Here is a 19,368-nt window from a genome sequence, read left to right on the forward strand (position 1 = left end):
TGATTTCCTCATCTTTTTTATATTTTTTTATTTTTAAATTACCTTCTCATCTTTTACCTTCCCACTGAAAGAGTCTAATAATAGTGACACTATTGGCTATGAAAAATGGGACCTTCATTATCCTCTCTATGACGTGTCCCATTTTAATCTCTCCCTTTTTTCGTTTTTCGTCTTTTTCTCTCACCTGTAATTGGATGTTGACAAGGCACGTGCCAAAATATGATGGAAATATCTGTTTTACGCTGGAAAATTCTGTTTTTTGGGAACTAATTTTAGTACAAAGGTATCTAGATAATACACACTCTAGATTTTAACTGGGTATGTAGTTTTCAAAATATATTGTTTAAAAAAATTTGTGAACTAAAATGTTCTTTAAATATTTATGTGAATTTGGAAACTTCAAACACTTTTTTTTCTTCCTATACAATATTTGACACTTATTTATCAAAATTATTCAAATTTATTTATTACCCGCGCTAAACAGGTTTTTCTTATAATTTATATAAAATTCATTATTAGCACCTTAAATTATGGGATTCTTTGCTTGGAAAACGAAGTCCAAATTGTCCTTCTATCTAAATAAGACTCATTCTAGTTGTGTGTTACTTATTTTAAGCCATAATTTGCACAATTCTTCTCTCTCTTAGCCATAATTATCTATTTTAAAAAAAGAATAATGTATGATACAACGTACGGGAGCGGCTTTGCTCCATTACATTTAGCTCGGGTAAGTGTCAATACACTTTTAGATGGACGAAACGTGGATTTTGGTATGATATTCTAGTCAATTCAAGGAGTTAAGAACCGCAAATGTTTTAGGCAATAATATGCTTTGATTTATTCCAAATTTTCTTGGTTGTCGGACTTTGTTTTTGTGTGGTTGAGATTTTGATAAATTATTTCAAGAATATCATAGTACTAAACTATTAATTGTGAATGCTATACAACCGTTACTTCGAGTAGAACAAAACATGAACATAATGTTATTAAATAGTATTTGTAAAATAAATTTTGGAAACTTTAACGAAGAAAAGGATGAAGAAGATGCAGAATTATATCCGCGCCCATCGAATTCACAATGTTTCCTTAAGGAACATAATCTCCTTTTGATATCCGAGTTTTAGGATTATTTCCTTCCATGATGAAACCCACACTGGTATAGTGATACTTCAAACATAAATAGCGATAGTGAATCACACTTATTTTATTTTTGTAAGAAAATAATGCAGAAAGAAAGAAGAGACTAAAAAATTTTATAAGGAAAGGCTAAGAGAATGTCATGGTATTTATAGCCAATAGGTTGGGTTCAAACGAAGAGATGCATGCAACTCTATCAGGTGGCCTCTCGCGTAAAACGACTATAATGAAAATGGCAAAACCAAAGAGAAATTTAAATTACCGTTACAGAAACAATTGATTTAGATTAAAAGCTTAATATAATTTTAATATATAACAAATAAATTTGGTCCAAAAAATTAATCAATTCGAAATCGAGCAAGCAACGCAGCGCGAGGCTTGATTTCTTCTCAAATCCCATTCACATTATTTTTTTAACTAAAAAATCTAACACATAGTGCACTGATTTTTTTATATTTACTACAATATTAGTTTTATTTACTTTGAAACACCATTTTCGAAATTGCTCTGAGCTTTTTGTACCTCTGTTTCCACAAGTATGTGTTTACCCTTAATATCGGATAAGAATTGAATTTGTAAGTGATTTTAAGGATACGCGAATTAAATCGATACAAAACGATAATTAAATTGCAATTGAGGTGGAATATGATAAAGTAAATTCAAACCACACGAATTAAACAATAATAGCCTTGAGGATATGAACCACCCTTGAACAGAATTCACTTCGATAAGTATTAAAACATAATTGAATATGAACTTTAAAGAGAAAATAATAGTATATTGCTTTGGGATGCGTGTTACAATGTGTTTTACAAGTAATCAGACCCCCTTTATATAGTAGGGGAGTCCTACTTTAGGTACAATTCTATATAAGGTAAAAATCTCCTAATTTGATGATTTACCAGCTCCCTATTGATACATGCCGAGATTTTCGCTGTGATACCTGACCGGTTACGAATATTTCGGCCTTCCGTTATTTGGTCTTGCACTGTTTCCTCGAGCTCATTCGGGGTCAGAGTCGATTCCGGGGTCATGGACTCGATGTTCTTGAGGACGGACATTCTGACCTCGTATCCTGGCTCAATGGAACCAGGGATCAATCTTCAATCCATCACGTTTCAATACCGATCTGTCACGCAGTACACGAACCCGATTTTGACCGTATACAGATAGTCCCCTCGTTTCTCGGAGAGTAAACGACGAGAAACGATATGAGCTTCCGATCCTCATCTCGATACTCCGCGTCAAAAACGACAAAATGAATGAAACGTCTCGACAATCACGTCTTAATGGCATTAAATGCGCATCAGTTGCTGGTCGGCCACTCCTGGTTCTGAACCATCGTTTGAAAATTATAAATACCCCCTTGTCATTCATTCAAACTTTACATCCAAACCTTCTCTACTCTTGTTCCTTAGAAATCTCTATATTTTCTAGCACTTGTATCCTAATTTTCTTAAGATCTTTGTAAGAACTCTTGTTTGTCTTCGCTCCAAACCATTAAGTGTACCCTTTTAACTTCCTCTCTTTCATCTTTTACCCTCCGTTTAAAAGGAAATGGCAAAAACTTCAAAGATAGTTCGCCAAAAAGAAGTTGCTTCTACATCACGGCCAGCCGGAGAGGAACCAGCGGCAAAACCTCTTCTTAGCACGTTTATCCCCCGGTGGGTGCTCGTGAACGCCACTTTTAAGGTTGAAATACATTCACCCGTTCCGGGCCGGGGTGAGAAGGTCTCGAGGTACATCTGCTCGATGACCGAAGACATTCTTCCTACGGTCAAAAAGGACTGCAACTGGATCGGAAAAGATGTGGGGGTTCCCAGGTCCGAAAAAGATATCACCACCCACGTTAAGGGATACTTAAGTGTTTACACTTATCCCTTACGCTGGGCCCGTTGGACCCGATAATCATCTAATTCTGTAAAAGGTATGAGGTGTGCCTTGGTTAGATCCACCCCTCGTTTTGGAGGATAGACATTCTTCTCCGATTCTTCGTGAACAAGATTGACGGATTTCCATTCACTGTTGACCATCTGATGTGCCTATACAGTCCCCGATTCTTCCGGGAGGGACTGATTAAACTTGCGCGCCGTGCTAGTAAGGCCCCATTCTCGAGCATCGATGAAGATCGAGACCGAGGTTGGCTAGGCCGATTTGTCTGAGTGAGGACCTCGGACCTGATCTTAGCCGAGTACATGTCGTTCCCTGAGGAGTGGAACACAATACGTAAGTAATGTTTCGTTTTCCCAAAAATTCATTTTTTACTCTCTTTTTCTTCTTTCTTATTGATGTTTGGTGGGATGCAGTTGTTTCTCGATTCCCGAATGCAGTTCCTCGACTCAAGGAGTGGGTCTAGGGCGTTGTCTAGCAGAAATCGTATTCCGAGCGTGCATGGCGCGAACTTTCGAAGGGCCGGTGGGAGGCCCGTTCTCACGATGAGATTCTTTTCTTGAGTGGACAACACTTGGGTTTCCTTCATGCTGCTAAGCCCTTACTCATTTCTTTTTTCTTTGAAGGACTTTCAAAGGATGTCGCAATAAGGCCTTCATCTTGTCACGACCCGGATTTTCCACCATCGGGATCGTGATGGCGCCTACTCGTGGTAGCTAGGCAAGCCAACTTATTTACCTTTCATCAATAATAAATCTGTTAACAATCTTTAGCATCAAAAAGAAATATGGAATTTAATAATAAATATACAGCGAAATCGAATATATAAAGCAATCACCAACATGGGAGGGGAAACATGCTATGGGGAGTTACAATAATAACGACAATCCAAAGTAACAAACACTAGCAACTTAAGATTTACAGCGAGCAAGAATCTAATGCCAACAATAAGCACATTTGTATCCATAACTGTTGCGGCGTGCAACCCGGCCCTTAATTACCATTGTTGCGGCATGCAACCCGCTCCACAATATCATTGTTGCGGCGTGCAACCCGACCCATATCATTTATCATGTATCATTGTTGCGGCGCGCAACCCGATCCTCTCATATTATTGTTGCGGCGTGCAACCCGACCCTCAATATCATTGTTGCGGCGCGCAACCCGATCCTCAATATCATTTAACAGTTTGACTCTCCAAACAACAGTCGCAATTATGGGCATAAAATAAGCAAATATTTGACAAACATCCCGGCAAGGGACTAATCAACAACGCTTTCTCTTTCTTACTTTTCTCATCTTTTAATTCACTTTACTATTTTGAACCAACACTCCAAAGAATCAAGTGATCATATTACCGCTCACATGTTATTCACAACATATAGAAATCCTCCAATAAACACGAAGCTCACAGCCAAGTCACGATAATCACATTATAAAGACTCACGGTCATGCTAGACACCAATGTATAGATACTCGTCACCATGCCTATACATCATACTCGATCACATAGCAATTAGCAACAAGACTCAACTCATATTCCCTCAAGCTAGGGTTAAACCAAACACTTACCTCGGTCCCAAGAATAGCAATCAACCTTCAAAGACCGCCTTTCCTCTACAATCCGACTACGAAATAGTGATATCTAGGCATGATTAATTCAATAATATCAATAAAGACTCAAGGGCAACATCCCATAGCCTAGATATGAATTTTCTAGCATTCTTCCAAAAATACCAAATTTAGACACCTGCCCACATGGTCCAAACTCGAGGCTCGGACCAAAACCCGATCACCCATAACCCCACGAGTCCACATACATAATTTGTTTTAAGATTCGTCCCCAAATTGAGGTTGAATCACCCAAAATTCTCAAAACCCTAACTCTACCCAAAACCCATAATTTCTACTTTGATTTCATGATTTAGGGCTAGGATTTCCGTAATTAATGAAAGAAATTGAAGAAAACAAGTTAAACAATGCTTACCCAAGAAGCTTTGATGAAGAAGTGCTCTAAAATTCGCCCTAGGACTTTGGAGAAGGAAGAGTTCGTGAAGTGATATGTTTTTCCCGTCACTGGTTCTGTTTTTGACTTAAAAATTTGCTGGGCAAAATTGCCCTTCGCGTTCGCGGGAAAGGGGCCGCGTTCGCGAAGAGTAAACTAGGCAATACATCGTGAACGCGTGAAAGGGAACGCGAACGCGAACGCGTAGAAGAAAATGTTGGGGGTCCAGGGACTGTTATACGCGAACGCGATAGGGGAATCGCGAATGCGGTGAAGGTGGGATTTGTAACTACGCGAACGCATGAATATGTTCGCGAACGCGAAGGAGGAGGAACTGAAGCTATGCGATCGCGTGAGTGGTTTCGCGAACGCGAAGAAGGGGAACGCCAAAGAACTGCGAACGCGGGCCTGGGACCGCGTTTGCGAAGAACAAAATGACTGTGTAAAAATTGCAGCAAAATTTGATCCTTCCTAAGTGCAAAAACACCCCGAACCACCTCCAATTCACTCCCGAGCCCTCGGGGCTCCTAACCAATCACACACACTAACTCAATAACATCCTACGAACTCACTTGAGCGATCAAATTGCCAAAATAATATCAAAATCATTGAATCAAGCCTCAAAATCATCATTTCTATTTCAAACTTCATAAACTTCCAACTTTAGATAATTAGGTCCGAAACACGTCAAACGACACCCGATTTCGACCAAACTTCACAGAAAGCGCTTAAACAATATATAAGACTGGTACCGGGCGTCGGAACCAAAATACGAGCCCGATACCACAGTCTATTAATAAATTTTCATTTCTATTTTCCTTATTAATTTCAGAAAAATAATTTCACAGAAAAATTCTTTCCTCGGGCTCTAGACCTCGGAATTCGACTCCGGGCACATGCCCGAGTCTCATATTTTTCTACGGACCTTCCGGGACCGTCCAATCTCGGGTCCGGGTCCGTTTACCAAAAATGTTGACCAAGTCAACTGTAATCATATTAATGTCAAAATTCTTCAAATTTTTCACAAAATTCATATATTTCAACATAAAAGCTTTCCGGCTATGAGTCCGGACTGCGCACACAAATCGAGGCAAGTAAAAATGAGGTTTTCAAGGCCTCGAAAGCACGGAACGAATGAGGAAATAGGTGATGATCCTTTGGGTCGTCACACATCTGGTGACGAGGATTGCCCCGCCGAGTCCCCTGCTCCGAGGCAGGGTGAAGAGAAGAAGAGAAAAAGGGTTCCAAGTTCTCCGAACGCGGAGAAGAAAAAACCGAGAAGGTGGTTGGTGCGCAAATCCAAAGAAAGCACCAGCGCCCGAGAGCCCCCATCGGACCCACTACATCGACTGAGGGATGAGTCCGAAGAAGAAGAAGCTTCTAAACTGGTGGCCCGCATGCGAGGGGACATCAAACTGCCTCAAACAAGGGGGGCCGATGAGGAGGCAGCGGCCGAGGCCTTCGAACCAGAGAGGGGCGAGGCCGTTTTGCACCAAGCTAGGGAGGCCGACAAAGAGATCGTGGCCGGTGCTTCTCGGGCAGAGGATAATGCCCCGAAGGATGCATTTGGGGTGATAGATCTCTCTGACTAGCTTTCATTTACTGACTCCATGATCAACGAGGCCCAGACGCTGAAAGGACGCCCAAATGAGGGGCCCCAAGGGGTGGCTGACCCCTTTCACAACTTCTTTGATGGTTTAGACTCTACCGCCTTGCAGGACGTCACCGGTTTAGGTGACTTACCTGTACCAAAGAAGAGTCCGTCTTCGAGAACCAGCGGGCCTTCTTAAAGTCCAAAACTAGTAAACCGGTTCCCAGCTCCGACTGCAGATCTTGATCGGAAGCGGTCAATTATTATGTCTATTCCGGAGGATGCCCGGATCCTCTCTGCCCCCTGGGTATTGCAAGTTATCTGTGGTGCCTAGTGACCGAAGAGGATCAAACAAAGATGAACGAGGTGGACGCGCCCTGCCTGTTCATGAAGCCCAACAAGCTTTAAACCGGGTAACTTCAAAATGCCTCTTGACGACTTTTATTATGTACTTAGATTAAGTCATAAAAAATTGTAACTCTTTCCTTTGTGTTTGTAGGCCTTGGTGCTTCATCACGAGACTTTTCTCCGATATCGAGAAGAGTTAAACTAACATGAGGCTGAGACCCGAAGGCTCATTGAGAAGAGGGATGCTTACAAACTTCTCAGCGAGCAATGTGAGGGGGAGGTCAAGAAACTCCAAGATGAGCTGGAAGCGGCTCAGAAGGAGCATGCCGACCTGGTCGAGCAGGTAAGAAGAGTATTTGAGGTTAGTGACGGTGAGTCATATACGGTGTTTAATGGTCCGAACCCGCAGGTCCAACAGAAGCTTGACCAGATCGGACAGCTACGGGCAGAGGTGGATGCCGTAAAGGCCGAGGCCGAAGAATGGAAAAAGAACATGGAATTTCTGGCCTCAGAAAAGGAGACCACCCGGGCACAACTGGCTTCAGCTGAGATCCAGCTTCGAGTTGTAAAGGAGAAGTCGGTGCAGGCCAAGAAGATCGAGGAGCTCCAGTCCCAGCTGAATTCGGCCGTCTTCGATCGAGAAAATATGGCCAAGGAGCTTGAAACGATCAAGTCGGAGGCCAAAGTAATTAAAGTTGATGCCGACGAGACGGTGGCCGTTTATAAGGCCGATGCCAAAGCAACTCAGGTTCGAGCAAAAGATATCATCGAACATGCGAAGTGGCAATCTAAAAGGGAGGCCCTTGAGGAAATTCATGCCCGGGGCTTCAACTTATCGGCTGAGATTGAGAGTGCCAAAGAGTCGAGGCCAAAAAATTGGCCTATCCCGAAGATGACTAGGAGTCCGAAGATTTGGGCCAGTCCGAGGATGGCGGAGACCCCGAAGGTGATGATGCTGCCCCCGGCGAAGATTACGCCACTTAGGACTTTTTAGATGTTTTTATTTTTTGTATCATCCTTTTGTTGAGGCCATTTGGCCTTTGTAAAAATTTGCATCGGGGATGTTTGGCCCTTGTAAAAAGAATTTTTGATATATATATATATATAAGGCTTTTTCCTTCAACAGCTTTTGAATTTTCTCTTTGCTTTATTACTTATATTTGCAAAGATCGAAAAGCCTTAGCATGAAATAGTTAGGTTACGTTCGGAGGTTCGAACAAACCTTTCCTTAACATTATTTTGTTTAAGGCATTGTGGGGGTTTGGTGTGACCAAACTTTTTTTTCCCCCCAAAGTACTTAGATTTTTTCAGATTATGGTTTGTTGAGGGTAGCCTTTAGAACCGGTAAAGAAAATTTAAGGCCTTGTTGTTTTTGTTAAGGGTCTCGGACGTCTCTGAGCCATTTTAATTCGATCATAGCCTTTTTAGTTCGGGTGTTGCCCAGTGGGCTTGTTACCTCGAGTTATCCGGACTTGCCTAAGATATCAGTCCCCGAGTGGGGATGGCCGTATGCCCCCGAACTCCGATAGCCCGAACCATCCGAGTTTATTTTCGGACGGTAGTCCCTGAGTGAGAGTGATTGTTCGAACTTGGATAAAGGTGGCCCTTGGGCTCGATACCTTTAGGGGATCGGATGTAGGAAATTCCTTGAGAAATGCAAGAAAAATATTTAAAAGGACAGGATGTTTATCTGCAAGGAAAAGACTTCTTTTTGTTCTTGTGCATAATAGTTATACATGTGTATATGCTTTGTGCCGGGGCTCGAGCAGCCTATGCGGGCACAGTTCATTTGACCGTTTGGCCCTTACAATAAATCCTATCTATCGAGATCATTCAATCACGAAGTTTCTTTCCTTTCTAAAGTCAACATCCGAGGGTAATGCCCCCCAGTATTTGAGGTTGATCATAGAGAGAAGCCTCAGATACTGTTGATTCAATTTTTGACACTGATTTATGACCGGCCTTCTATTCTAAGTTGGCACAATCCACTGTTGACTTGCTAAAACCTTGCTGGAAAATCCATTTGGGACAAAACCAGCTCAAGGGAAAAAGAGTGCAACGCGTGCTTTCAGACCTAAAAATCTGTACCGCTTCTTGTTAGTTACATGCAAGTGTTAGTTTAAAAATAAGTAAAAAGGGAAATAAGTTGGGTCGTACCTTAGCAGTAGTATTGCTTCAAGTGAGTTATGTTCCAGTTATTCGGTAGCCGTTCACCGTTAACTGCCCCGAGCTTGTACGATCCTTTTCCGGTGATCTCGAGAATTTTGTACGGCCCTTCCCAGTTTGGTCCCAACTTCCCTTCATTCGAGTTTCGGGTGTTTAGTGCGACCTTCCTTAGTACTAAGTCCCCGATATTGAAATGTCGAAGGCTAGCCCTTCGATTGTAGCATCTCTTGATCCGTTATTTTTGGGCGGCCAATCGGACAAGGGCGGCTTCTCGCCTTTCATCTAATAGTTCCAGACTCATATTCATGGCCTCGTTATTCGATTCCTTTGTTGCATATCAGAATCAAATACTTGGTTCTCCGACTTCGATCGGTATTAGAGCTTCGGCGCTGTAAACCAATGAGAATGGGGTGGCCCCGGTACTGGACTTTGAGGTCGTATGGTACGCCCATAGGACTTCGGGTAGGATTTCCTTCCATTTCTCTTTGGCATCGGTTAACCTCTTTTTGAGGTTTTGGAGAATGGTTTTGTTGGTCAATTCTGCTTGTCCGTTCCCACTAGGGTGATAAGGTGTTGATAGGATGCTTTTGATCTTATGGTCTTCGAGAAATTTGGTCACTTTGCTGCCGATATATGATGTGGTCCCAAATAAAACCGATGACTTCCTTCTCCCTCACCTTTTCGTATGCCTGGGCTTCTACCCACTTAGAAAAATAGTCAGTCATAAATAATATAAATTGAGCCTTACCGGGTGCCCATTGAAGAGGGACAACATTCCCCACTTCATGAACGGCCACGGTGACAATTCTGAATGAAGCAGCTTCCTGGGTTAGTGAATCATCAGAGCATGTCTTTGGCATTCATCACATTTTTGTACGAACTCCTTCGCGCCTTTTTCCATGTCGATCTAGTAATAGCTGGCTCTGATTACCTTTTGAACCAATGATTCTGCGCCTGAATGATTTCCGCATGTGCCCCCGTGAACTTCCTCAGAACATACTTGGTATCTCTTGGTCCTAGACATATTGCTAGTGGGCCATTGAACGTTCTTCTGAACAAGGTTCCGTATTCGGACAAGCTAAACCGGGTTGCCTTTGTACGCAGGGTCCTCGATTCTTTTGGATCCGAGGGCAGTTTCCCAGTCTTCAAATATTCTACATATTTGTTTCTCCAATCCCACTTCAAGCTTGTAGAGTTTATTTCAGCTTGACCTTCTTGCACTACCGATCCCATGAGTTGTATGACTTCCTCGAGTTGAGCACGTCGTCCTCGACCGACGACCCTCAGTTTGCAAGGGCATCGGCCTCGTTATTTTGATCCCGAGGTACATGTTGCAAAGTCCACTCCTTGAACCAATGTAATGTTACCTGCAACTTATCTAGGTACCTTTGCATTCGTTCTTCTCTGACCTCGAATGTCCCATTAACTCGGTTCACCACAAAGAGGGAGTCGCACTTAGCTATGATCACCTCTGCCCCAAGCTTTTGGTTAGTTTGAGACCTGCAATCATGGACTCATATTCGGCCTCGTCGTTAGTCAATTTCACAGTTTTAGTAGATTATCTAACTACATTGCCTGTGGGTGGCTTCAATATGATGCCAAGTCTGGACCCTTTTACGTTCTAGGCGCCATCCGTAAAGAGGGCCCAAATCCCCGAAGACGTCCCCGAGTTTACCAACAACTCTTTTTCGACCTCGGGTATTACGTCGGCCACGAATCTGCCAAAATTTGAGATTTAATGGTTTTTCGAGGTCGATACTCGATATCGTACCCGCTGATTTCCACGGCCCATTTGGCCAATCGTCCCGAGAGTTCGGGTTTATGCATAATATTTTGCAACGGGTAAGTTGTCACAACACATATGGGATGGCACTAAAAATACGATTTCAGTTTCCTAGAGGCGCTTAGCAAAGCGAGCGCCAATTTTTCTAGGTGAGGATACCTAGTTTCGGCCTCACCTAGAGTCCTGCTAACATAGTAAATTGGAAATTGCGTACCTTGTTCTTTCCGGACCAAGACTCCACTTACCGCTATCTTTGATACTGCCAAGTACAGTTATAGTTGTTCGTCTGCCTTCGGTGTGTGAAGCAGCGGTGGGCTCGATATACACCACTTGAGTTCCTCCAAGGCCCGTTGACACTCTGGGGTCTACGAAAATTTGTTCTTCTTCTTTAGTAGCAAAAAGAATCGGTGACTCTTATTTGAGGACCTCGAGATGAATCGCCCCAGGGCGGCTATACGTCCAGTTAATCTTTGCACGGCCTTCATGTTTTCCACAACCGTGATATCTTCGATGGCTTTTATCTTGTCGGGGTTGATCTCGATTTCTCGGTTGGATACCATGAACCCGAGGAATTTACCTGATCCAATTCGAATGCACATTTCTCCGGGTTCAGCTTCATATTGTACTTCTTGAATATGCTGAAGGTCTCCTGCATATGTTTTAAATCGTCCTTTGCTCGTAGGGACTTAAACAACATATCGTCAATGTAAACCTCCATCGATTTTCCTATTTGTTCCTCAAACATCCGGTTCATTAGGTGTTTATAAGTGGCAACATTTCTTAATCCGAATGGCATCACGTTATAGCAATACTTATCGTACTTAGTGATGAAGGAGGTTTTTTCCTGATCATCCGGGTCCATCCGTATTTGGTTGTACCCGGAATAGGAATCGAGAAAACTGAGGATCTCATGGCCGACCGTGGCATCGATCATGCGATTGAAGTTGGGCAGAGAGAAGGAGTCCTTGGGACACGCTTTGTTCAAATCCTTATAATCTACACACATTCTTAATTTGTTCCCCTTTTTAGGGACTACCACTATGTTTGCTAACCAATTCGGGTATTTCACTTCCCGAATAGACCCTATTTTAAGGAGTTTAGATACCTCGTCCTTGATGAAAGCATGTTTGACCTCGGACTGGGGCCTCCTCTTCTGCTTGACCGGATGGAATTTCAGGTCCAGGCTTAGCTTGTGAGTGGTTATCTCCGGTGAGATCCCTGTCATATCAAGATGGGACCAAGCGAACAATCTATGTTAGCTATAAGAAATTGAATGAGTTTTTTCCTAAGCTCGGGAGTTAGCCCCATGCCCAGGTATACCTTCCGATCGGGTAGATGCTTGATCAATATGACTTGTTCCAGCTCTTCAACCGTTGATTTAGTAGCGTCGGAGTCATCGGGGAACCCCGTAATCATCGTCTTTGCCAGTCCCCTACTTATCCGGTTGGGTCGTGGCCGGTATCAGTAATTGCTATTTGGCCTCTTGCTTTGCCCGAACTTGGTTCCTTTGACGTTGCGAGTGTTGATATCGGAATCACTTCTTCGACTGCAAACATCTCTTTTGCAGCCGGTTGTTCTCCATAGATTGTCTTAATCCCTCCCGGCGTTGGGAATTTTAACACTTGGTGAAGAGTCGAGGGCACTGCCCTCATACTGTGGATCTATGGCCTCCCGAACAGGGCGTTGTACCTCATGTCTCCTTGGATCATATAAAACTTGGCCTCCTGGATGGTCCCAGCAGTATTGACTGGTAATGTTATCTCCACCTTAGTGGTTTCACATACCATGTTGAATCCGTTCAGAACTCGGACTGCAGGCACGATTTGATCTTGTAGACTGAGCCGTTCAACGACTCTCGACCGAATGATGTTGGCCGAGCTACCTGGATCAATTAACACACGCTTAACTCGAGATTTATTTATGAATACATATATTACCAGTGCATCGTTGTGAGGTTGCACGATCCCTTCGCGTCCTTGTCGTTGAAAGACAAAGTTCCTTCTAGTATGTAATCTCGGGTCCGGATTTCCTTTGTGATGGACACTTTGGTGTAAAGGTGTTTAACGGGCTGGGTTGACCCGACTCCGGACCGGCCCAGACCGCTATTCAACCGGACCGGTATCTAGGGGACCGGGCAGGCTGGGTTCAAGGAGTGTAAGGGGTAGAGCCGGCTAGCTTCCAAATTCCGGTTAACCGGGCCGGTCTAAACCGGTAAAGTCAATTCACTGTTGAACTGGTGAACCAGACCAACCCGGATCGGTCCAACGGCTAGTTCAGAATTTTTTTTAAAATTAAATTGACCGTTAGCAACGGTCAACTTCCAATTTGGCCGTTGCCCAACGGATATTTTGCAAGAATAGCCCCTTTTTTGTGCATTTTTTTTAAAATAACACTTTTAGTAATTACTAATTTATCCCTTTGAAAAACTATAAATACCCTCTCCCCCCCCCCCTCTTCTTCATTTCTTCTCTCATCTCTCATTTCTCAATTGTCATTCTCTCGTTCTTCACCTAAATTGCAATCAACTATTTGGCTCTCCTTTTTTTGGAATTTAATTTATGGTATAATTTGAAGTTTGAAGTTTGAATTTTGAAAAATTGACGTTTCTTCGTGGTAACATTGGAGTTGCGAAATTCAATTTCAAATATTCAAGACTTCAAAAATCATCAAGTGTTCAATTTATCAAGGAATTCGGTCCACTCCCTCCAATTCTTTCTCTTATTTACTATTTTATTTTCATATTTAATTTTTGTTAGTAGTTAAATTTTTACAATATGTTTAATGCTGCAAAAAGAGTTTGTAATAAGGTTGCTAATCGGGGTAATCGGGGAAATAGAAAAAGAGGTACTACTTCAACTTCTATTAGTAATTTAAATGACGTTACACATGTTTCTGAAACATCATCTGATAATAATATAGATTATGAACAATTACAGGAAGATTTAAGTATAAAAGATAATGAATTAGAAATTGAAGATGAGACACCACTTATACCTAGTAGTGTTAGAGTTTGTAGCAGGGGTGGTGGTCGTGGCGCTAATAGTAGACCACCTATGGCCCCGACTAGTAATCAGAGAAGGAGAAGTAAAGTTTGAAAATATTTTGAGGAAATAGAGAATTTTTATAGAGTTAGATGCAAATTTGTAAAGATGATTTTAAACATAAGACTGGAGGAAGTTTAGGGGGACCGGGATACTTAGTAGACATATGAGAATTACTCATCCTATTGAATAGGGCTCTGATTTAGATAAAAATCAAGGAACTCTAAACCCTAGTACTGGAGGACTTATGAAATATGATAAAATGAAGGATCGTGAGGAGTTAGCAAAAATGATTGCTTTGGGTTGTCTACCTTTTTCTTTTACTTCTTCATAATATCTTATTATGTATATTCAAAGGATTTATAATCCTTTATTTAAAGATATCCCTAGAAGTACTTGTAGATCTGATATCTTTAGACTTCATAGACAATATCAGACATACATACGTTATTTGTTTGACCACCTTCCTTGTATAGTTTCTCTAACTTCTGATATTGGCTATGTTGTTAATGGAAATAATTATTTGACAATTATATGTCATTGGATAGATAATAATTATTGTATGCAAAAATGTATTATCACTTTTAAATATGATGAAGATCAAAGTCATACTGCTATTTTTACTACTATTTGCGTAGTTGTTGAATTTTATAATCTTAATAAAAAAGTATTGTGTATGTCTTTTGATAATGCTTCTAACAATAATGCCGCTATTTCAATATAAAGATTGCATTTGAAACCACCACTTGACGAAATTTTTCATGTTAGGTGTGCATGTCTTGTTTATAATTTAATTATTAAAAGTGGGCTTGATTTATTTTCAACTGAGGTTACTCATGTTAGAAGAGCAGTTCGTGTTATTCAAGGAAATAATAGACAATCAAGAATTAGGGAATTTAAGACTAAGTGTACCGAGCATAACCTTAACCCCAGATTCATGCCAGATGAAATTGTTACTAGATGGAATTATACATACTTATTTTTAAAATGTTGCTACAAATATAGATTGCTGATAACGGAAGTTGCTAATGTCCATTGTACTGATCCAAACCGTATGTTAACAATTAATACTTGGAAGGCCATTAATGATGTTGTTAAATTTTTACATAATTTTATACAACTACAGTTGAGTTTTCTGGAGCATATCACCCTACTATTACTATGGTTTTAGTACATATAGCTGAAATTTCTTTTCTACTCCTAAATTTAAGAAGAAACAAAAATATGAGGATGCTGTTGAAAAAATGCAAGCAAAATTCAAAAAATATTTTTTTTCAATTCCTTCGATTTACTTAATTGGTGTTGTTTTAAATCCTTCTATTAAGATGTCTAGTTGTCACCAATTAATCAATCCTTTATATATTTATATGGAGATTGTACCAACTGAAATCCCATATATATATATATATATATATATATATATATATATATATATATATATATATATATATATATATATATCGTTGTATGAACAAGCTAAGTGATTATTTACAATAATTATTATGCAAATATAATTGATGATGCTGCTATTAATGTAGGCAATGTTAACCCCATTATGCATTGTACAACTTCTACTGCATCTGCTACTCTGGATGAAGATGAAGGCCTTGATGGTTATAATATTTGGTCTACATTTCCTTCCACTCAAACCAGTAACAGGAACATTGATGAACTTCAATTCTACTTGCAAAAGCAAACAGAGCCTCGTACAAAGGAATTTTCACCGTTGGGATGGTGGCATGAGAATGAAAAATAATTTCCTGTTCTTTCCGCTATGAATCGGGACGTGCTGAATGTGCCAATTTCAATTGTTGCATCAGAGAGTGCATTTAGGCAAGCAAGACAACAACTAGGAGACACCCGTCACTCATTGGGAAGCAATATTTTGGAAATTTTAGTATGTTTCAGAGATTGGATTAGATCGGAACGAAGAAATCAAGGACGTGAAGATGTTGATAAACCAGAAGACGAGGAACTTGGAGATATATTAACACACGGTAACCCATTTGAATTTAACACTCCAGAAGATGGCCAAGAAGTTCATATTGATTATGAAGAACTAACTAAGGCAATGCAAAACCTTTGAAGTTCCGGATTTATATTTAATAATTACACTTTGAATTTACTCTTATTTCGTTAATTTAGTTGTTGTTAAATGTAAACTTTAATTTGCAAGTTTGAAATAAATAAAAAATTGCAAATTATAAGTATAATTTTTATCCATCTTCATTGTATTCTATTATATTAAATTCTTAATGATATATTCAAATATAAGGATTTTAAAGCCTTTGCATCCTTTATTCAAACACTCTTTTCATAAGATTATTTTTTTGTTTTATATGTTACTTTACATTAATATAAATTATGATAGTTATATAAAATACAAAAAAAAAATCGGCCTGGCCTGACTCCTTAGGCCCGGAACCGCTCCGGTTCAATATTTCACCGGATGGGCCCGAACCCATTAAACTCGGTTAGGAAAAATCGGTAAATGGCCCGGATTGGTGACCATTCGGTCACTTTTTTACTCTACCCCGACCGGCTCAGCCCGGCCCACCCCTTTGTCACCTCTACTTTGGTGCGCTTCAACATCGGCCCTTGAGGGACATCGACTCCACTGATGATCATGTTAATGACGTGTTGAGGTTCTTCTGGTTCGGTCTGTTTGTTAGAATCCTTGTTTCTAAAATGGTTCTTGGCTCGGTCGCTCAGAAACTCTCGAAGGTGCCCGTTGTTGAATAATTAAGCAACTTTCTCCCTCAACTGTCGGCAATCCTCTATTCCGTGGCCATGAGTGCCATGGTATTTGCACATCTGGTTAGGATACCTTTGGGCTGGATCGGATTGTAAAGGTCGAGGCCATTCAGTGTCTTCGATGCGTCCGATAGCTGATACGATGACAACCGCATCAACATTAAAGTTATATTTTGATAACCTTGGTGCTTCTTTAGGCCAGATAGGCCTGTCGAAGCCATTCTTGCTCATGTGTCCTCGAGAACTTCGCCCGGACCCACTGCTTCTTTGATCTCCATTATACAGATGGTACCGATCTCCATTTGACCTCGGTTCACGGTCGATATCTCTCTTGATTCTGTCGACGGGTCTGACAGGATAAACGGACCCGGAAGGAGCCCCAAGTTGATCATCTTTGACTCTGATTTTTTATTGATATCGGTTATGCACATCGACCCAAGTAACAACCGGGTACTCTATTAGATTCTGCTTCAACTTCTGTGAAGCCACCAAGCTTCGAACATTGAGTCTTTGGGAAGCTTGAACGGACCAATCATTACGACCGGTGGCAGGTCCATCTGTTCCATTTGAAACCGGGACACGAACTCTCTGAGCATCTTATTACCTTATGTCTTACTTTGAAGAGGTCCGACTTCCTGGTCTCGACCTTGATAGTCCCGGTGTGTGCTTTCACGAAAGAGTCTGCAAGCATAGCAGATGAGTCAATAGAATTAGGAGGTATGTGATACCATATCATAGCTCCCTTTGACATGGTCTCTCCGAATTTCTTCAACAAAACATACTTGATCTCATCATCCTCCAAGCCGTTCCCTTTGATGGCGCATGTGTAGGAAGTGACATGCTCATTTGGGTCGGTCGTCCAGTTATACTTAGGAATATCAGTCATACGGAATTTTTTAGGGTTCGGTTTCGAGGCCGCACTCGGAGGGAAAGGTTTTTGCACAAACTTTTTGGAATCCAAGCCTTTCAGTACCGGCGGTTCTCCCAGGATTTGGTCGACCCTGGAATTGTAGGTTTCTACCTTCTTGTCATTTGCCTCAATTTTCTTTCCCCTGATTCTATCCGTTTTGTAAACTCCTCGAGCATTTTTATGATCTTGGGTTTAGTCCCCGGCTCATCTTCATTCGATCTCTCCGCGACCGGTTCTTCCCTGCGGGTGATTTCCCGGGATGAATCAGGTTCAATTCTGCTCGGTGCGCGGCTTTGGCTCTGTAACTGAGCTATCGCCGCATGTTGCCTGTAATATTTCGAAGATCATCCGTAGATTGATCCCGTCTCCTCCCTTGTTTTGAGTATTCTGCACTGTCGATCGGGCTCCAACACAGATGCTATTATCGGGGTCGGTAGGCAGGTTTGTGTCGATAGCCACATGCGAGTTAGCATCCAACGGGTCCGCGACCGGAATTCTGATGGGATCCACGAGCTGTACCTCGTTACCGGGCGCTATGTTGTTATTTTCACCGTGGTGACCGGACTCATTGCCAGCAGGTATGGGTGCTAATTGTGAGTTTGACATTTTGAGCTTTAACTTGAAATTAGAGACACTTCAAAGAACAAGTGTAAAATAGTGTGTGTTATGGAAATTTGTATCAAATAACCATATTATCCTTAGCCCCACAGTGGGCGCCAAACTGTTTACCCTCAAAATCATATAACAATTGAATTTGTAAGTGGTTCTAAGGATACGTGAATTAAATTGATACAAAACGATAAATTAAATTGCAATTGAAGTGGGATATGATAAAGTGAATTCAAATCACACGAATTGAACAGTAACAGCCCTGAGGATATAAACCACCTCTGAACAGAATGCACTTCAATCAGTATTAAAACACAATTGAATAAGAACTTTAAAGAGAAAATAACAGCATATTGCTTTGGGATGTGTGTTACAATGTGTTTTACAAGTAATCAGACCCCCTTTATATAGTAGGGGAGTCCTATTTTAGGTAGACTTCTATATAAGGTAAAAATCTCCTGATTTTTTGATTTGCCGGTTCCCTTTTGATACGTGCCGAGATTTCCGCTGTGATACCCAACTGGTAACGGATATTTCAGCCTTCCGTTATTCGGTCTGGCATTGTTTTCTCGAGCTCATTCGGGGTCAGGGTCAATTCCGGGGTCATGGACTCGATGTTCTCGAGGACGGACATTCTGACCTCGTATCCTAGCTCGATGGAACTAGGGATCGATCTTCAATCCATCACGTTTTAATCCTGATCTGTCACGCAGTAGACGAATCCGATTTCGACCGTATACAGTATGAAGTAAGTGTCACTTTTAAAGTGTGCCGCAGTTCGTTTTAGTTTATAGTATCAGTAATAGCTTGTTTGGATGGTTGTTACCTATTGTATTGTGTTGTTAGTTTAAATACAATGTTTGTTTTGATTGTTACTTTAATTTTATTTGTATCGTATCGTTAAATCTATTGTTATGTAACAACGAAAATTCTCATTTTATGTAATGACCGATTTGATATTATTGCGTCATTACCTTATTTATTTTTTCTCATTTTGTCTTTACTTATTATCTAATAATCATATTTTGTCATTTGTCCTACCTTTTTATGATAGCTCTATACCGTACCATACTTTTCTTGTAGGTTTATCCTTCAAATTGTTGATGTCTAACATTATGCATGTAATGACAGAAA

The sequence above is a fragment of the Nicotiana attenuata genome, chromosome 3 (assembly GCF_001879085.1).
Source record: "Nicotiana attenuata strain UT chromosome 3, NIATTr2, whole genome shotgun sequence".
Taxonomy (NCBI): domain Eukaryota; kingdom Viridiplantae; phylum Streptophyta; class Magnoliopsida; order Solanales; family Solanaceae; genus Nicotiana; species Nicotiana attenuata.